The sequence below is a fragment of the Castor canadensis genome, chromosome 5 (assembly GCF_047511655.1).
Source record: "Castor canadensis chromosome 5, mCasCan1.hap1v2, whole genome shotgun sequence".
NCBI lineage: Eukaryota > Metazoa > Chordata > Mammalia > Rodentia > Castoridae > Castor > Castor canadensis.
The window spans coordinates 27,694,054-27,716,284 of record NC_133390.1 but is presented as its reverse complement, the minus strand read 5'-3'; the positions used below and the strand labels follow the sequence as shown (position 1 = coordinate 27,716,284).

At 35.6% G+C, this 22,231-nt stretch overlaps 1 long non-coding RNA gene across 1 annotated transcript; it reads right to left on the bottom strand.

The window, feature by feature from the left end:
- Positions 1–607: 607 nt before the first annotated feature.
- Positions 608–15,769, bottom strand: LOC141423043 (uncharacterized). Its single transcript, XR_012447707.1, has 3 exons — positions 14,500–15,769; positions 12,424–12,618; positions 608–2,681 (listed from the first exon to the last, which is right to left on the bottom strand). It is a non-coding gene; the product is annotated as an uncharacterized lncRNA (long non-coding RNA).
- Between the last annotated feature and the right edge of the window lie 6,462 nt (positions 15,770–22,231).

Below are 22,231 nucleotides of genomic sequence, written 5' to 3'. Positions count from 1 at the left end.
TCCCATGTTGGCCTTGAACTCTTGGGCTCAAGCAATCCTCCTGCCTCAGTCTCCCAAGTAGCTAGGATTATAGGCACTGCTGCCAAGCCCAGCTATAAGACTTCCAATTAAAAAGAGCAACATTGTCTTTGCCCTTCTTTCTTATTTAAACTAGCAAAAATTTTTATAAGACATTTTTATTTCTTGTTGTCCTCTTTTACTCTTTACAAGTTTTCTCTGACCCTACCTGCCCTTCTTCATATCTTATTGGGTTTAGGGTTAAGTGGTTTAATCAATTTATTAAAATTGACATTTCTCTTTTAATTTCTTTATTTTTATTAATATTGATTAGTTTAGGGAGAAATGATAATATTTGATACTTCAAAACTTCAAGCGCCCATTTCTTCAGGAATTTCACTACACAAATAATTCAAGGGTCTCTTCAAGAAAGGTTTTTATTTACTCACAGTTGTTATGCTTAATGTTTTAGTTTTTCTACATTCAGGGTACTGTGTTTGAAAAGCAGTACCCTTAAGGACATATGGCAGTGTGATTTTGTAGGTATCAGGAAAAGAAAAACAATTTTGCAAATTGTAAAGCTAAAAATTATTGTCATTTTCTTCTCTGTTATCATTAACTAATCTTCCTTATATTCTACTGGGCAACATACCAATTGCCAAAATCAATTCCAAAATTCTAAATATAAAGCCCCCAGAATGTTATAGAAATAAACATGCTATTGATTCTGGAGTGGAAATCTCAGGAAACACAGGCAAGGATCTTCCCACGTTGGCACAATCCTACATCATCTCAAGGTTTCAGAAACCTAAACTGATTATGTTGTCATGATCATATAATATATTTAGCATTGTTTTGTTACAACCAAATTAGATTCTCAAATATCTGTTCCAAGAGGATCATAGAAGTAGTTATATCACTTATTTTCTTCTTCCAAGTTCCTCTGGGCTTTCTTACCAGAGGTCACTTTGTTAGCTGTCCCCAATGAATTCTTGTTATGTTTCTAATGACCTGATGCTACCCTGGAAATGCCCGTAACACAGCTGCCATGTCCATCTGGAGAATTTCATTATCTCTGTGATATGACCTTTGTTAACCCTAGTATAGTGAGCTACTCTTTCCCCATCATCATTATGCCCTGCTATTAAGTTATGTGGCAGCACTGGTTCACCCCCATAGTTTGCTTAAAAAGGCTTATGATTCAACTCTTATTCACTCGTAAGTTATCACAACTTTTACTGCCTAATGACTTAGGCATTACTCCAAATGAGAAGAGATTATAATCAAATCGACTATTATCATCTTGGCATATGCCAGCTACAGAAATAAATATTTAACTAATTTTTTTATCATGGAGGACACCATTGGGTAAAGTTAACCTCCTGTAATATGCACATAAATAACCTACATTGTAGGATCATCTACATTAACATGTATGTCTTCATATCTCAGATAAAATTGGTGCTCCCTTGTCTGTGCTCCTCTATGGTGGCATTTACTACTGATGCATGATTTTTTCCTTGTGTCCATCTGAAACACATGTTTTAAGCAGGGTAGTGATCTCTTGATAATTGAGTAGTACACTGCATTTGTTTAACCCTTATAAAAATCCAGTGAAGTAGATATTATTACTATCCAATTGTGCAAATGCATAAATAAAAACAAAGAGAAGCTAAATAATGTTCCCACACAGCAATAAGTGGAGGAGCCACAATGAGAACCCAAGCACTGTAGCAAACAGAGGCTGCACTCTTAACTCACACTAAACTGCTTCTCATGATAAGCTATATGCAATCAATGATTTCATAGTCAAAGCCATATTGATAATCATTCAGACTGAGTCCAGTCTTTTGCTTTTAGGTACAGTGCTATAATGAATATTTTTGCACATTTATAACTTTGTTCATGAACATTTATCTAGGAAATTCATGTCCTAAAGTAGAATTGTTTGAATAAGTATATGTATATTTTACATTTTTATAAATGACATTAATATGTTCTTCATAGTCATTGTTAGAAATCATATTCCTGAGAGCCATATATTAAAGTCAAGTCATGTATTTTACAAGTTTCAAGTTATTTTTGGAGTATGTCTAGTCTACATGTTCTTTGCTTTTATTCTCCATGAGGTTTCCTTCCACATTAAATTGATGCAATTATCAAAAGACTTGGACCACAAAGCATTTTGTTCAAATAGTCAAAGTCAAAGCAAAGATAAATTTTAGTACTTCTAAAAGATGGAGAAGAATAAAGTTATCTGGATAACTAAATCTTTGTCTGATTTCAACTGGTATGTTTAAATTACTAATTTTTCAATAAGGTTCCACTTCAACAGTAGGTTCTTGGAAAATCAGGTATTAACTGGACATGGGAAAAGCTCAGTTTTCCCATATATAAATTGTTAAAAGTCTGAAATAAACTCAAATCAAACTTATCACAAAGAAAGAAAATAAATTTTTACAAAGGAAAATTATAATGGGAAATATCCCTCAACAGAATTACTTGACAATTACGACTTTGAATATGTTTTAATACAAAAAGTTCATCTCACAAAATCAAATCTAAGTGGAAATTTTAGCACATCTTTATTATTTCAAGTGTTAAGAACTAACGTGAAGGCTTAGGGGCATATCTCAAGTGGTAGCGTGTTTGCCTAGCAATTGTGAAGACTTGGGTTCACTCTCCTGTATTGCAAAAAAAAAAAAAAAAAAAGTTGAAGGCACTGCCAAATGGGAAAGAAAAGTAGACAATTTCATAAAAAAGTTATAGTGAATGCTTAAAGAAATATGTTATTTAAATTATACAAATAAAAATTTTAAATAAATTTCAGATTTTAAAGTGACTTGCATTTATGACTACTATAGCTTGCATTATGATAACACACTTAGATTGTTTTTTAACTCAGTGACTAAGACAACCCACAATGATATTGATTTGAGATGGGAATTCATCATCTCCCTTTTGTAGACAAGACTGAGGTTCAGGTAGGCAAAGACAGATAGACATGGATATCCATACCAGATCTCAAGACCCACAAATATAACACAGTAGATCAGTTGTGTTTAACAAGGACATAATTTTTTACTTTGTCTTCAAGTTTTGACTCACAAACTGTTTCAAGTTCTTACTTCCTGTAGTTTGAATTGCTCCCTCCAAAACTCTTTTCTCTCTTGTTTGATTGGCATTGTAACAGTATTAAGGGCTGGGAGCTGATTGGGTCATAAAGGCTTGTCTCAGTTAATGAATTGAGGCTGTTATGGATGGACTGGATAAGTTATCATGAGAATGGGCTCCTGATAAGGGAAAGTCTGACAACTCCTTCCTCTCTCTTTCTGCCCTCTGCCAGTTTTGAAGCAGCAAGAAGGCCCTTGCCAAATGCTGGAGTCATGCCCTTTGATTTCTCAGCCTTCAAACTGTGAACCAAATAACCTTCTATTATCTGTATATTACTTGGTCTATGGTATTCTGTCATAGTGACAGAAAACAGACAGACACAACCACCTGGTTTTTAACTGTCCAAAATAAAATGAAGAAAATACATTATTCTTTGTGAGTAAATTACTTAACTCTTTGCACTACCAAAGCCCTCAGAGCCACAAAATATCAGAGTATCTGTGGTAGCTTGACTAAGACTCTTTTAATATTCTCTTGCTGTTATTGCAAGAAAAGTGAAAACTTAGCAAAAATAAATAGAAAAACTTTTAGTAGTTGAAATGCCTTCAAAAGCTTCGTAATTGTAGGAGTAGGCTGGACTAAGTCTATAGAAAGCCATAGCTCAAACACATTTGACAAGGATGTGCTTATAAAAATATTCAACTTCAAAATATTTACAAACTGGACTGGCAGAGGGGCTCAAGTGGTAAAGCACCTGCTTAGAAGTGTGAGGCCCTGAATTCAAACCACAGTACTGTCAAAAATTTAAAATAATAATGAAAAATGAACATCTATCAAAATGTCTACAACCAAGGAGGATTTTTCTGGTGGCTCAGCCTGAGGGTAGGTCAGAGATTTCAGACCTGAAGAATGGAATTTCCTCAGGAAAGTTTGCTTGCATTAAACAGCTTCTTTGTATGCTGTCACATGTCCTGTACATATGACTTCTGGTGTTGAGCTTTTTTTCCTACTTATCTCTTCATGTTATTTAAAATTGGGAAATTCTGTGAATCAGGGACCTTGCGGAGATGCTGGAGACATGCTTGGCTGAGGTAAAGCACCAGGGAGAGCTGAAACTTAGGTATCCTGAACCCACAGCCCATGGAAAGCTTCTCCACATCACAATACACTGAAAGAATCCAGACTCCAACAAAATGAAGATAAACTATGCCAAAGAGCTCAATAAAGCCCACAAAAATAATTTAAAAGAAGACATACTACAGGTACTCAATGATAATTTTACAGAGATGATGCTGGATATGGTCAACCAAAATGTACAGGAGACATTCAAGAAATTCCAAGAAAACAAAAATAGAGAATTTGAAAAAGCAAAAGGAGAAATAAAGGAAAACATAGAAGCACTGTATAAACACCAAAGTGAAACAGAGAACACAATTAATAAACAGATAAATGAACTCAGGACAAAAATAGACAACATTAAAAAGGAAACCACCCAGGATATCAAAAACCTCAGAAAAAAGAACGAAACAGAATTGCAAAACAAAATGGAAGACCAACCCAGCAGAATAGAACAAACAGAAGACAGAATCTCAGAACTCGAAAAAGAAATGGTAATTAAAGGAAAAACTGAAGAACTATTAATTAAACAACTCAAGGCCTGTGAAAAGAAAATGCAAGAACTCACCGACTCCATCAAAAGACCAAATTTAAGAATCATGGGCATCGAAGAAGGAGAAGAGGTGCAAGCAAAGGGAATGAGTAATATATTCAACAAAATAATAACAGAAAATTTCCCAAATTTAGAGAAGGATATTCCCATACAGATGCAAGAGGCCTCCAGGACACCAAACAGGCCAGATCAAAATAGAACTACCACATGACATGTCATCATTAAAGCAACGAGTTCAGAAACTAGGGAAAGATATTGAAGGCTGTAAGAGAGAAAAAACAAATAACATACAAGGGTAAACCCATCAAAATCACAGCAGACTTCTCAACAGAAACATTAAAGGCAAGAAGAACGTGGGGTGAGATCTTCCAGGCACTGAATGAAAATAACTTCAACCCCAGGATACTCTACCCAGCAAAACTATCATTCAAAATAGATGGCGCAATAAAAGTCTTCCATGATAAGCAGAAACTACAACAATATGTGACCACAAAGCCACACTACAAAAGATTCTGCAAGGAATTCTGCACACAGAAAGTGAAACCCAACATAACCATGAAAGGGCAGGCAGCACCAAACTACAGGAAAAGAAAAAGCAAGAAAGTAGAGAGTAACCTCAACTTAGGTACACACAATCAAACCTTCAAACAACTAAGACAACTAAATGACAAGAATCACCACAGACCTATCAGTACTAACACTTAATGGTAATGGACTTAATTCACCCATCAAAAGGCACTGCTTGACACAATGGATTAAAAAGGAAGATCCAACAATTTCTTGCTTACAGGAGACCCATCTCACCGACAGAAATAAGCATAGGCTTAGGATGAAAGACTGGAAGAAGATTGACCAAGCCAATGGCCCCCGAAAACAGGCAGGAGTAGCAATACTTATCTCTGACAAAGTAGACTTCAAACCTACATTGATCAAACAAGACAAAGAAGGACATTCCATACTAATAAAAGGAGAAATAGACCAAAAGGAAATAATAATCATCAATCTGTATGCACCCAATGTCAACGCACCCAATTTCATCAAACATACCCTGAAGGACATAAAAGCATATATTAACTCGAACACAGTGGTTGTGGGAGACTTTAACACCCCATTATCATTAATAGATGGGTCATCCAAACAAAAAATCAATAAAGAAATCCAAGATCTAAAATATACAATAGATCAAATGGACCTACTTGATGTCTACAGAACATTTCATACAGCTTCTACACAATATACATTCTTCTCAGCAGCCCATGGAACCTTCTCCAAAATAGATCATATCTTAGGGCACAAAGCAAGCCTCAGCAAATATAAGAAAATAGAAATTATATTGTGCATACTATCTGATCACAATGCAATAAAACCAGAACTCAACAACAAAAGTAAAGACAAAAACCTTGCAAACAGCTGGAAACTAAATAACTCATTATTTAATGAACAATGGGTCATTGACAAAATAAAAGAGGAAATTAAAAAGTTCCTGGAAGTCAATGAAAATGAAAACACAACCTACCAGAACCTATGGGACACAGCGAAGGCAGTCCTGAGAGGAAAGCTTATAGCCATGAGTGCATATATTAAAAAGACTGAAAGATCCCAAATCAATGACCTAATGATACATCTCAAACTCCTAGAAAAACAAGAACAAGCAAATCCCAAAACAAATAGAAGGAGAGAAATAATAAAAATAAGAGCTGAAATCAACGAAATAGAAACCAAAAAAACCATACAAAGAATTAATGAAACAAAAAGTTGTTTCTTTGAAAAAATAAACAAGATCAACAGACACTTGGCAGACAAACAGGACTGGATGCTAAAGGAGTAACACCAGAAAGTCTGAAATTTTATTGTTCCTGAACCAGGAAATTTTTTTTTCTTTTGTTTAAGTGTTTGTTTTTCTTGTTCACTGTTTGATTGTCCACCATCCTTCCCTGTTGATTTCTTTTGTTCTCCATTTTTTTTCTTTTTGGTTTTGTTAGTTTTATCATTGTACTACTAATGTAGTACAATAGTAAATGTATTTACTATGTAATACTAAATTATACATACCAGGGACAGAAACAGTACCAAGTAGAATGATGGGAAGATGAAAAAGGGATGGAAACCATTCTCCCCCCCAAAATAAATTAGTACAAGATTCAGAGGGAAATGAAGAAAACAGATACCCAGATCAAGACTCCAAGAAAACAAACATAAACTATATCAAGAAACCCAACAAAGCCCCCAAGAACATACTGAAACAAGAAATCCTGCAAGTAATCACTGAGAATTTCATAGAGATGTTTGGTCAACCAAAATGTACAGGAGGCACTCAAGAAATTTCAAGATAACAAAAATAAAGAATAGGAGAAAACACAAAAACAAATAAATGAACTCATAGGGGCTGTAAATAAACCAAAACTGAAACAGAGAACACCATAAATAGAGAGATAAATGAATTAAAGATGAAAATTGACAATAGCAAAGAGAAAGTGACCCATGATATGGAAAACCTCAGAAAAAAGAATGAAACAGAAATACAAAACAAAATGGAAGGCCATTCCAGCAAACTAGAACAAGTGGAAGACAGAATCTCAGAACTTGAAGATGAAATGGAAATTAAAGGAAAAACTGAAGAACTATTTGTCAGACAACTCAAGACCTGTGAAAGGAGTATGCAAGAACTCACCAACCAAACCTAAGAATCATGAGCATTGAAGAAGGAAGAGAGGCACAAGCAAAAGGAATTTATAATATATACAATAAAATAATAACAGAAAATTTTCCAAATCTAGAGAAACTAAGCCTACTCAGGTACAGGAAGCCTCCAGGACACCAAACAGACTTGACCAAAATAGAACTATCCCATGACATATTATTGTTAAAACAACAAGCACAGAGAATAGAGAAAAAATATTGAAGGGTATAAGAGAGAAAAAACAAATAACACACAAAAAAACAAACAACATACAAAAATAAACCCATCAAAATCACAGCAGATTTTTCAATGGAAACATTAAAAGCAAGAAGAGCATGGAATGAGGTCTCCCAGGCACTGAATGAAAATAACTTCAACCCTAGGATACTCTACCCAGCAAAACTATCATTCAACATAGATGGAACAATAGTAGTCTTCCATGATAAGCAGAAACTAAAACAATATATGACGACCAAGCCACCACTATAAAAGATTCTTCAAGCAATTCTCACAAAGAAAGCGGAAGCAAAAAAAGCATGAGAGGACAGGCAACACCAAACTACAGGAGAAGACAAGAAAGTAGAGTAACATTGATTCAGCCGCACAGAATCAAATCCTCAAACAACTGAGACAACTAAATGACAAGAATCACCACATACCTATCAATGCTAACACTGAATGTTAATGGACTAAATTCCCCCATCAAAAGACAATGACTGGCAAACTGGATTAAAAAGGAAGATCCAACAATCTGCTGCCTACAGGAGACCCACCTCATCGACAGAAATAAGCACTGGCTGAGAGTGAAAGACTGGAAGAAGATTTACCAAGCCAATGGCCCCTGAAAATAGGCAGGGGTTGCAATACTTACCTTGAACAAAATAGACTTCAAAATTACATTGATTAAATGAGATAAAGAAGGACACTCCATACTAATAACAGGGGAAATACACCAAAAGGAAATAACAATTATCAACCTATATGCACCCAATGTCAATGCACTCAATTTCATCAAACATGAAACATGAACATATGCTCCTCTGAAGGACCTAAAAACATATATGGACACCAACACAGACAGAGTGGGAGACCTTAATACCCCCTTATCACCAATAGATACATCATCCAAATAAAAATTCAATGAAGAAATTCTAGAACTAAATCACACCATAGATCAAATGGACCTAGCTGATGTCTACAGAATATTTCATCCAACTTCTGCACAATATACAAGCAAATCCCAAAACAAGCAAAGGAGAGAAATATTAAAAATAAGGGCCAAAATCAATGAAATAGAAACAATAAAAAAAAAAGAAAAAGAAAAAGAATCATTGAAACAAAAAGCTGCTTCTTTCAAAAAATAAAGAAGATTGAGAGGCCCCTGGCAAACCTGACTAAAATGACAAGAGAAAAAACCCAATCAGTAAAATCAGAAATGCAAAAGGGGAGATAACAACAAATACCATGGAAATCCAGGAAATCATCAGAGACTACTTTGAGGACCTATATACTAATAAATTTGAAAATCTTGAAGAAATGGACAGATTTCTAAATACTTATGACCATCCAAAACTGAACCAAGAGGCTATTAATCACCTGAATAGATCTAAAACACAAAATGAAATTGAAGCAGCTATAGTCTCCCAAAAAAGAAAGGTCCAAGGCCTGATGTATTCTCTGCTGAATTCTATCAGACCTTTAAAATAGAGCTAATACCAACTCTCCTTAAACTGTTCCATGAAATAGAAAGGGAAGGAACACTGCCAAACTCATTTTGTGAAGCCAATATTACTCTCATCCCAAAACCAGACAAAGACACCTCCAAAAAGAAGAACTATAGGCCAATTTCCTTAATGAACATTGATGCAAAAATCTTCAATAAAATGTTTGTAAACTGAATCCAACAACACAGCAGAAAGATCATCCACAACAAAATCAGTTTCATCCCAGGGATGCAGGGGTGGTTCAACATATGCAAATCTATAAATGTAACACAGCACATCAATAGAAGCAAAGACAAAAACCTCTTGATCATCTCAATAGATGCAGAAAAAGCCTTTGACAAGATCTAACATCACTTCATGATAAAAGCTCTAAGAAAACTAGGAATAGAAGGAATGTACATCAACATTGTAAAGGCCATTATATGACAAACCTACAGCCAACATCATACTTAACGATGAAAAATTGAAACCATTTCCCCTAAACTCAGGAATGAGACAAGGGTGCTCACTATCCCCACTCCTATTCAACATAGTACTGGAATTCCTAGCCATAGAAATTAGGCAAGAAGAAGAAATAAAAGGAATACAAATAGGTAAAGAAACTGTCAAAATATCCCTGTTTGCAGATGATATGATCTTATATCTTAAAGACCCAAAAACCTCTACCCCAAAACTCCTAGACACCATAAACAGCTATAGCAAGATGGCAGGATACAAAATAAACTCACAAAAATCATTAACTTTTCTGTACACCAACAACAAACAAACAGAGAAGGAATATATGGAAACAATTCCATTCACAGTAGCCTCAAAAAAATCAAATACCTAGGAGTAAACTTAACAAAGGATGTGAATGACCTCTACAAGGAGAACTACAAACCCCTGAAGAAAGAGATCAAGGAAGGCTACAGAAGATGGAAAAATCTCCTGTGCTCATGGATTGGTTGAATCAACATAATAAAAATGGCTATACTACCAAAAGCAATCTACATGTTTAATGCAATTCCTATCAAAATTCCAATGACTTTCACCACAGAGACTGAAAAATCTACCCTAAAGTTCGTTTGGAAAAACAAGAGACTGGGAATAGCCAAGGCAATACTCAGCAAAAAAGAGCAATGCTGGAGGTATCATAATACCTGACTTCAAACTATATTACAAAGCAATAGCAATAAAAACAGCATGGTACTGGCAGAAAAACAGACATGAAGACCAGTGGAACAGAATAGAGGACCCAGATATGAATCCACATAGCTATGCCACCTTATTTTTGAGAAAGGTGCCAAAAACATATAATGGAGAAAAGACAGCCTCTTCAACAAGTGTTGCTGGAAAAAGTGATTATCCATCTGCAAGAAACTGAAACTAGATCCATGTCTATCACCCTGTACTAGTATCAACTCAAAATGGATCAAAGACCTTACTATCAGACCCGGAACTCTGAAGTTAGTACAGGAAGGAATAGGAAACAGGAAACACTCTGGAACTAATAGGTATAGGCAAGGACTTCCTCAATAGAACACCAGCAGCTCAACAACTAAGAGAAAGAATGGACAAATGGGACTTCATAAAATTAAAAAGCTTCTGCACAATAAAAGAAATGGTCTCTAAACAGAAGGGACCACCCACAGAGTGGGAGAAAATATTTGCCAGCTATATATCAGACAAAGGACTGATAACCAGAATATACAGGGAACCTAAGAAACTAAACTCTCCCTAAATCAATGAACCAATAAAGAAATGGGCAACTGAACTGAACAGAACTTTCCCAAAAGAAGAAATTCAAAAGGCCAAAAAACACATGAAAAAATGCTCACCATCTCTAGCCATAAAGGAAATGCAAATCAAAACCACACTAAGATTCCACCTCACCACTATTAGAATAGTCATCATCAAAAACACCACTAAAAACAGGTATTGGTGAGGATGTGGGGAAAAAGGAACCCACATACACTGCTGGTGGGAATGCAAGCTAGTGCAACCACTCTAGAAAAAAATCTGCAGGCTTCTTAAAAAATGTAAACATTGATCTACCATTTGATCCAGCAATCCCACTCCTGGGGATATACCCAAAGGAATCCTATTCAGGTTACTCCAGAGGCACCAGCACACCCTTGTTTATTGCAGTGTTATTCATAACAGCCAAGTTATGGAAACAGCCAAGATGTCCCACTACTGACAAATGGATCAAGAAAATGTGGTATTTATACACAATGGAATTTTACTCAGCCATGAAGAAGAATGAAATCTTATCATTCGCAGGTAAATGGATGGAACTGGAGAACATCATCCTGAGTGAGGTTAGCCAGGCTCAGAAGACCAAAAATCATATGTTCTCCCTCATATGCGGATTTTAGATTTAGGGCAAATACACCAATGTTGTTGGACTCGGGTCACATGACAAGAGGAGAATACACACGGGAGGTATGGGGATATGTAGAAAACCCAAAACATGAAAGTGTTTGATGTCCCCACTCCAGAGGAACTAATACAGTAACCTTAAAGTGACAGAGGTCGCTTTATTTAAAGGGGATCAGGAACCAGTGTAAAGATCAGTTAGAAATGATTCAACTTGGATTGTAACACATTTGTACATGGAAGCCATGCTAGGAATCTTTCTGTATAGTTATTCTTAACTCAACTAGTAAAACACTTTGTCTTTCTTATTATGCTTATGTTTTCTCTTCAAAAAAATTAGAGAAAAGGGCAGAACAGGTTCTGCCAGGAAGCAATGGGGGGTGGGGGAGAGAAGGTGGAGGGCAGGGACAGGGGGGAGAAATGACCCAAACAATATATGCACATGTGAATAAATGAAAAAAAAAAAAACAAAAAAAATGTTTACAACGTGATAAATCAGAAAACAAAATGTGCAAGTCTGGCCCTATGATGCAAGTGTCTTAGCTACTCTACCAAAATAATACTGTAAAATTATAGTATCCTGAAAAAAAGAAAGATGATTCCAAATTGGATTCCAAAAATAAGCCTGGTTGTTAATCATAACACCTAGTAGAATAAACAAAATATATATGCACTTCTGTATTTTCATTTTCTCTTTTTAGTGGAAAGAAAACACTATTTTTGAAAACTGAACATATGTCTACCTACGTATATATATTTTGCATGATACAAATACCTTATATATATATACATACATATATATGAAGAAAAGACTAAAAGCATTTTTTTCTACACAAATTTCAAGTTTAAGTGCACTGCTACTCAGATCTAAGAGTACATACCCAGTTCTAGATCTGAAGAAGGATGTGAGCCAGAAATCATAGACGAATGTTATGTTGTAAGATAGTCTCAGTCACTGTTAGGAATCTTTCTAGTGCCGTAAGAAGTTCTCAATGTCCAAAGCTCTGGAGGTGCCATGTCTCCTCTAAATCTTTGATGGCTTCTACGTAATATCTTCCCATAGGAAAAAACAAGTTCTGTATATTTTTATATAGAGAATAATAGAATTAGTTGGTCTCACTTTTAAGAAATCACTCCATGCCATACTGAAGTTCATTAGCTGTGAAGTCCTATAATACTCTATATTCTCTAAATGAAGCAATGATGAGTAGATTATCCAGTTTGGGGGTATGTTCAAATGTTTTCAAGTTCTAGATAAAAATCCAATTTACTGGTATTTTGACAGAGAAAATTCATAGACCTCAATTCCTAATCAGGAATGAAGAATCAAGTGCCACAACACATCTACACCAAAACTCACTGTCTTTACCCATTAATCTTTTTCCTTCACCATAAATTTCTCTCTCTCTCTCTCTCTCTCTCTCTCTCTCTCTCTCTCTCTCTCCCCCCCTCTCTCCTTCCCTCCCTCTCCCCTGAAACTTTTTGTGTGTAACTGTACTTCATTTTTGTAAGAATCTGCACATATTTACCATCTTTGATAACATTGTAAATTCCAAAAATGAGAATGTCTTATATTTTAACTATATCTCTCTAAGAAAATGGATGCAAGAATATTTACAAAACAGTCCCAACTGTAAAGAAACCAGGAAGTCTACCTTCTCGCTATTGCACAGAGCACTTTCCAAGTGTGTAAAATTTTTAGTTTTTTTTTTTATGATGATAGAGTCCATAATAATGGATAGAAAAGAAACACAGTCAATTAAATTTTTCTTTTATTTTACTCAGATCATGTCAATTTTTTATTTTATTTTATTTTTTAATTTTTAAAAATTTACATTACAAACATGAAAATATAAAAGACTGAAAAGACAATGAATTAATACCTTAATGTACTTTTAGAAATAAAGTGTACCTGTAATGAATAATAACAATTCAGTTTTAGTTTTGCTGATTTATTCTTTAGATTTAAAATATTTAAAGAGTTATAAAGAATACATTTAAATTTTAATGAATAGTTAGATTTGTAAAATATACAAACTAAAATAGTCACTTAACAAATAAATATAGTATTTTGAAGTTCATACTTTTCCACTGCTTTAAGTCTTAAAGATAAATAAAACCAAAAAGTGGCCACATACAATGGTAAAATTGAAATGAGTCAAGTTTTGTTTTTTCATCTTTACCATGTGTTGTCATTATGTATGTGGATCTACTTTCTAACAAAGAAACATGTGTTAGAACTGCACCCAAAGAAGGCTAAAAAATAATGAAACTGTATGTTCAGCTCAAGCTGAGTGCTTGATCGTGTATATGTGTTTCTGTGTATATTTAGCGAGGCAACTCTATCCAAAGAATTTTCCAAAATAACCTCCATATAGGGTAAAATATTCATTAAGGGGTAAATAACAAACATGTTCCAATTTGAAGCTTGTGTCCATGTTTTTTAAAATCCAGCAATTGTTTAGAATTAATACCAAAAAGAGATCTTATTCCAGCAAAAGTCTTTTCCCATTGACATTGCTTAGGCTTGCTGATGTCTGGTGGTAATAAAAAAGCAGCACTAATTTTAGTAGGTTTTATTGTTTTTGAAATCTCTCCATGCAGTGCATTTCTTCTTTCCAGGCTTTGCCCTCGTTCTTCCACAACCTGAAACCTACTATCTTTAACAGAGATTATGACTGTGAAAAGACCCAGCACCAGGTCTCAGTAAGTTATGCTACGTTATGCTAGTGACCACAGGGAGAGTGTGACCATCACTGCCAGAATTTTTGTGTAAAGTACACAAAAGTTTTGTGTTATATCACTTTGCAGTTTATCATATCAGAAGTGGATTTTTTGTGTGGACTGTTATGACAAAATATATTTAGACTTTTTTCCCAATGATGCTAGGGACTTTTTAAATTCTCAAATGTGAACAAGGTTATAGCTTTCAAAATTAAGATAAAGAAAAGGCCTACCTTCTCATTCTTCACTTGCCTTAATAGCAGTGTAATGAAGAGATCTGGAATGTAGCTTCCCCCAGAAAAGTCTTCATCTCCTCAGTAAAATGTTGTTTTTTTCCTCCAGTTCATGAGCTATGAGTATTGTGACCTCAAGCAAATTTCTTAATATATATAAGCCTCAGTAAAATGGTTACTATAATAGTATTTTATTCCATAAAGTTGTTTAAAGAATTAAGTAATAATTCATGTAGAGTAAGTCTTACAATGTCTGGGATACTGAAATGACAAGCCATTAAAAATTGTTACCTATTACCATCTTAAAAATATAATTAGTTATATAACTCATGCCAAAGTAGACCCTAATTCCTCCTATGCCCTCTTTCTCAGTCTAAGTGCTGCATTGCCACCGTCACAAAGAGACTCAAGTGGTTAGAGCACGCACTACCCCCACTCATTGCTCTCTCAAATTAAAAAAAAATCTCTTATTTAATCTCTCAAACATTCCTTCTTCCCTGCAAACTAGCAGTGTTTCTGTGTGGAATTTTTATCAATCAGGTAGCTGGTGTCCTTTTGCTCTTCTCAAGTAAGAATCTTGGACAGGTGAAACATTTATATAATGCTGTTAATCCCAGGCCCTTGGTGAGTGTTGTAATCCTCAGCTTCTGGCAGCAGTGCACAGCAGCAGCCAACAGTGTCAAGCAGCAGTAGACCTTCTAGTGTAATGGTTCTCTTACAGGCCTTGGGTGCTGGGACCCTTAGCCCTACAGTGACAAGTGTTACAGCTCTGAAGCCTAGGTTGTCAGGATCCACAGCCCTTGACAGGAGAGGTTAGTCTTACAGCTCTTGGACTTCAGATGTCAGAATCCTCATCCTTGAGGTTTAACAGCTCTCTGGAACTCTTCCAGTGACTAGGGTCCACAGTTTCTCTTCTCTGTCTCTCTCTCTCTCTCTCTCTCCAACCTCAGCTCTCTTCATTTTTGCCCTAGCTACTCTGGAACTCTTCAGCTGCCTTTGCCACTCCCATAGGCTCTGCCATTGCCTTTACCCCTGCCACCTATGGCACTGCCAAAATTGTCAACACTGTTACCACCACCACCACTGTGTGGTGGCTACTGCCACTACCACTTGTCCTTTGTTCATGTACAAGCTCAGTCTGTACTACTAATGACAAAAATCAAAAATAGGCAAGAAAAACCTTAAGAGAGAGTCCTCAAGTGAAGCCTAATGTTGCAACACAAGGAGGCAGAACATGTGGGTGTCTTCTGGCTGACTCACAAACTGCACTGAACAGCCTGCTTATATAGCCAGAAGAGAGATGTGACAAAGGTGTCTGCACCAATCTCTGTATTCATTTAGGAAAACGAAGGACTGTATTTGCACCAATCATGAGCCTTCTGCTTGACCACCAATGAAAAGCCTGCCCTCTGGCCTGCATGGAAATGAATACCGGGTCATCTTGATTTCACTGAGGCTCATGACAGCAAAATCCTGGCACAAGTTGTTTGGAATGGTCATGGGTACACTCATGCCTCCAAGAGTCAGAGTTGTTCCTTAGCAGAAAGCAGCTGTTCTTGTCATGTGGCTTTTCCAAGGCATCCATGGAGTTTTCAAAGTAGCTGGTGCTAGCAAGCTGTTTGGCTGATGATCCTGCACTCAAGGCAGCAAGGAGAAGAGTCTACGAGCTGTCAATTAGAAAGTCAAATTGCCCTGACTCCCAACATTTCAGCTTACTTAAAGGAAAAATAAACATTAAATGCTCACAATTTTCATTTGCAGAGTTGTAGTATGGAACACCAGTAATTTTGTCAATATTTATTACTACTTCCAGATTTTAAAATCTGACATCTGAGTCATTTAAGTTTAGGTCATTTCAAGTCAAGAACTTAACGTATTTACAAAAAAAAAAAAGTTGGACACAGTGGCTCAAGCTGTAATGCTTGTGAGGCAGAGATTGGGAGAGAAAAGATTTCAGGCCAACATGGATAAAAAAGTTCACCAGACCTTATCTCAAACAATGACTGGGTATGGTTGTACGTGCATGTCATTCCAACTATGTGGAGAATCATAAATAGGAAGATCACAATCTAGGCTGGCCTGGCATAAAGTGAGACCCTGTCTTAAAAATAACCAAAGAAAAAAGGGTTAGTGGCATGGTGTAAGTGGTTGAATACCACCTAGAAAACGTGAAGCCCTAATGTCAATACTGCAAAAAAGAAAGAAAAAAAAAAAAAAAAGACAAACCATTGACAAGCTGCATGTCCACACACACTCAATAACCAACTCTATCCTGGTGTTCTAAAGCATCTGCTGCAAGAAGTATCTTTTTCTAGTTTAAAAACTTTTTGAAAAGTGATCTTTCCATGTGAACATGACAGTTCTTAGAAATATTCATTAATGGATAATAAAACTAAAGGAGATCTCAAACTCAAAATCCCTCAATTTGACACCAGTAAATGTTAACAGTCTTTTAAAAAATGAAATGTTGCTCAAAATGCCCTTCAGAAAAGTATCAAGTAACATATTGGAAATAAAACTCTTGGGGGACTAGGGAAAGATGGAAGATTAGAAGCAACTTTTGTTTTGACTCCATGAATGAGAATGCCCCACTACTGACGAATGGATTAAGAAAATGTGGTATCTATACACAGTGGAATTCTATGCAGCCATGAAGAAAAACGAAATGTTATCATTTGCTGGTAAATGGATGGAATTGGAGAACATCATTCTGAGTGAGGTTAGCCTGGCCCAAAAGACCAAAAATCGTATGTTCTCCCTCATATGTGGACATTAGATCAAGGGCAAACACAACAATGGGATTGGACTTTGAGCACATGATAAAAGCGAGAGCACACAAGGGAGGGGTGAGGATAGGTAAGACACCTAAAAAATTAGCTAGCATTTGTTGCCCTTAACACAGAGAAACTAAAGCAGATACCTTAAAAGCAACTGAGGCCAATAGGAGAAGGGGACCAGGAACTAGAGAAAAGGTTAGATCAAAAAGAATTAACCTAGAAGGTAACACACACATACAGGAAATTAATGTGAGTCAATGCCCTGTATAGCTATCCTTATCTCAACCAGCAAAAACCCTTGTTCCTTCCTATTTCTGCTTATACTCTCTCTACAACAAAATTAGAAATAAGGGCAAAATAGTTTCTGCTGGGTATTGAGGGGGTGGGGGGGAGAGGGAGGGGGCAGAGTGGGTGGTAAGGGAGGGGGTGGGGGCAGGGGGAAGAAAGGACCCAAGCCTTGTACACACATATGAATAATAAAAAAAAAAGAAAGCAAACAACAATAAATGCTGGCCACGATTTAGGAAAAAAGGAACCCTCATACATTGTTGGTGGGAATGTAAATTAGTGCAACTACTATGGAAGTCAGTATGGAGGCTTCTCAAAAAATTAAAAATAGAACTGCTAAACACTCCTGGGCATATATCCAATTAGTATAATTCTGCAAACAATAACATCAGTGTTTATAGCAGAACTATTCACAATAGTCACATTATAGAATCAGTCTAGGTGCCCATCAACCAATGAGTAGATAATGACGATAACAAACACCAAATATACCTAGAAATGGCCTGCACTATTTTGTACATTCACTATTTTAGAAGGTATATATTTTTGCATTCAAAGGAATTTTGAACTTATTTTAGAACATTTATTTTGGAAGAAGAAAACATTCTGAAATAAAGAGAGAAGGCCAAACACAGTGAATATGTTTATCGTATATGTTCAAAATAAATCAATTTTCTCTGATTTTTACCAACTCCCAATGGAAATAATCAACATGCTTTAAACTTTATCATACTAAGCTGTATTCATAATAGTGTTGACATGTAGAAAATAAAATTTTTAAAATTGTAATATTTTTTAAAAAGATGTATATACACAATGGAATATTTTTCAGCCGTAAAGAATATCATGAAATTATGCCATTTGCAGGAAAAAAATGGAGATCATGATGTTAAGTGAAATAAACCAGACTTTGAAAGATAAATAGTCCATGTTCTGTTTCACATGTGGAGTCTAAACACCCTCCCCCCAAAAAATGAATGATATGTATGCAAAACAGGGACATTTGGGAGGGACAGTAATGGGAGAGAAAAGGTCAAAAGCAGAGGGTGAATATTATAAAAGTACTTTATAAGTATGTATAAAAATAGAGTAATGAAACCCATTAAAATTGTTTAAAAAGGGGAACAGGGACAGTAAGAATAAGTTATACATTGGGTGAATTTTATTATAGTACATTATATGTGCGCATGGAAATATCACAATGAAATCGTTTCATACAGTTAATATATGTTAATAAAAATGAGATGTTGAATTGTTTGAAGATGACATCCAAGGAAAACATTCTGATCAACTGAAAACAAAGTCTTTACATTCTAACCAAGTAGTTTAAAGTCAGGAAAAATTTAACTAGTAACTTAAATTTCTACACAAAAATATGCTTATAACTTAACTATGACAAATGATTTATATTGGGGAAAAATAAGTAATAGCTCAATTTTTAATATATAATGATTGCATTTTCTTATCTCAGTATCTGGGCTTTATTTAATTAATTATAATAGTTCATGAAAAGCTGGTGTTAATATTAGTATTTCAGTTTTTCTCTAACACTCAAGATTACAGATACTGCAGCTTCTAGGCATGTTGTCCTAGCCTTCTCTGGAAAAAAGAAAACATTTAAAATTCATATTCAGGTCATCTTCAAACTCCACTGATCTGAGCCAACTTCTGGTTAGGTAGGAAACATGCCAGATTCAATAAGATGATCACCATTTTTGTCTTCTACATTAAAATTTTTTCTGCTTTTGAGAACTGAGTTCTGTGATTTTCAGTACCTCATACAAGATCATCTAGGCAAATTTAGACAGTCTTTAACATTCATGTATCTCTGCACTCAAAAAGTCAATCAAATGTATGGTTAGTTTTCTATTTTGCAAATGAAAATATCCTCTAAAATATTACTGTTGAAAAAATGGGAAGGGATTCCATGGAATGTTTTTGATGTCACCTTGAAGAAATTTGTCATTCACCATCTGCTGATTTATCGAGCGTACAGAATGGAAATGTTGATGAGGTTTTCTTTAATAAATGGCACATATTGACATAGTCACCAACCATGTCCTAATGATCAGAACTATGCCAAAGTGTCTTGAAATCCATCCAGCTTACATTATGTGTATGTTTTATATTTTGGGAATGACTAATTCTCTAAATAATCTATCTTGGTTTGTACTGGTCATCATTTATATGTGCTAGGAGGTGTGTCTTTCAATGCAGCTCACAAACAAGGTTAATGGTCTTCCCTGTCCTCATTGTCTTTCTGGATTGTCATGTGAGAATTCTTTCTCTGTTAGGAACATACAGGCTGAGAAGACATCAGTTTAATATCATGTCAAAAATAATTTAGAAACCACTCTCTCTTATTTATTTCTTGGATTAACTAACATGAATGTGGTGGTTGTGAATTATAACTGTGGTGTGGAAATGAGAATTATTCCATAAATCATTAAGACTGAAGTCTGCATTAACTCCCAAACAAGAAGGAAATTAAATGCAACTTCTTAAACAGAAAAAGTTAGGAATCCAAATGTAGGTGAGGAGGGAAAGTGTTGGTAAAATTAATAAATTATTAGAAATAAAAGAAATATTTATGAATCACATGAAAGAAAACAGGCTCTCAATTCTAGAACTCAGATAATGGATATATAAGCTGAATGACAAAAAAGTTAAAACGTTCAGTCAACCATTAGATCACTAGCATTTTGGTATTGCTTTACAATTAAAGACTGAAGGTATGGCTCAAGCAGTAGAGCACCTGATCTACTGAGTTCAAACCCTAGTCTGGCCAAAAATACAAAATAAAACAGTTGAGAGCACAGTCGACTGTTGGTGTTGCTACCATTAGTAATAGCACTGAAAACTTGAAATTTGAAAATACTCTAGGTTATTTAAGCAGAAAAAGAATCAAATCAAGGAATTATATAAAACCCTTGGAAGAACTGGAGATGTAGATTCCAGGCTGAGCGTTTGGGTCCGACCTCTGCCAGAATCAGGAAGGCAGGGAATCAGGAACCATTGAAGAAATTATTGAGTTATGAAAAGCATCATCACTGCTGTACTCCAAAGATTAAAAAATTTTAAAAACCACTGTCACAGTAGCTCCTTGAGCCATGGAACACTACTTGCTGAGACTAGTTGCCTTCTGCAAGGCCATTCCCAATTTCCTCTAGATATTCATGAAGCTAAGAAATAAGGGGAATTCCACTTCCCCTCAACTATGCCTACTAGCAGAACACAGCTTAAAGCAGCCAGGAGATGGCCTCCAGTCTACTGCTGGATTCCTAGAGTCTGGTGCTTACATTCGGAGAGTTTAAATTCAGAACCACAGCTCAAGGAGATCCTGAACATGGGTTTGGTCTTCTGTCCTTTGCAATACAGAAAGGTCCATTATAAGTCACCAGGATGGATATTTTGCACAAATCAACCTTTTTTCAATATACTTACAAGCTATAGCCAGACACAGTCAGAGCACTCACAGAGTGTTACATACTTTTCACCAACTCATGGGGTTAGGTTAGGTTACACCTCTTTAGCAGAGGAGGAAATTTACAGTTTGCAGTTGTGTTAGGTCTGAAATTAAAGATAGAATAAGGTGCTATGTTTGGTAACTCGATTACACAGGTTGACTTCGAAATCCTCCCCATTAATAATAATACCACACTGCTTGTACAGGAAGATGAGCTAAGGTTATTCTCTGTTTCTTGGTAACCAGTCATCTACAAAAGGAAGATCCATTTAGTTTAAACAACAAAAAAGGGAAGAACATTGCTATCCTCTGAATTTTTCAGTGCCCCAAAATTTCACATCCCAAGATGATGATATTTGGAAGTGGGACTTTGGAAGTTATTGTCCAGAGAGCTACATAATGCCTTCTGTCTTGTAAGGAGATGGTTAAATCTCACCAAAAAGCAATATGTTGTTGATAAGCTACTTGGCTGATAATATTTTTTATAGCAGGGTAAACAGACTAAGATTCAGTGGAAAATAAGATGTCTGTAGTAATTATGAGAATTTATGTTCTGAAATTAAATATTAGCAATGGATATATTAAGAGAAAAATTGAATTGCTCAAAATTGATTATCCAAAGAAATAGCTGAGTATCAAAAATTCTGATATGTGAGTTTGTCATAGTAATTCACACCTGTAATCCAAGCACTGAGGAGACTGAGGCAGGCATCATGAGATCAGGGCTAGCCTGAACGACAATGTGAGACTTAGCATAAAAACAAAAACGTTCACTTTGTAACAGTTTTACATGATAGAATAAGGTTAGGAAACACTGATATTATCTTAGTTTAGAAAAAATACATAAAAGCTACGTCAAAATTAAATGGCTACCACTGAAAGATGTTATTTTGGGTGTATTTTTTGATGTTTCTCTGTTTTCCAAACTGTTGTATTTTAATTTCAAAAGACAGCAAATGTTATTCTTAAGACAAAATGATAAACATTTTGGCCATTCTGGGATTTGAACTCAAGGTCTTGCACTGGCTAGGCAGGTGCTCCACCGCTTGTGCCACTCTACCAACCCTTTTTATGTTGGTTATTTTCAAAATAGGGTCTCACTTTATGCCCTGGCGGGCCTGGACAGCAGTCCTCCTATTGCTGCTTCCAAGAGTAGCTGGGATGTCAGGTGCACACCACTGGGTCTAGCCATTGAAATGAG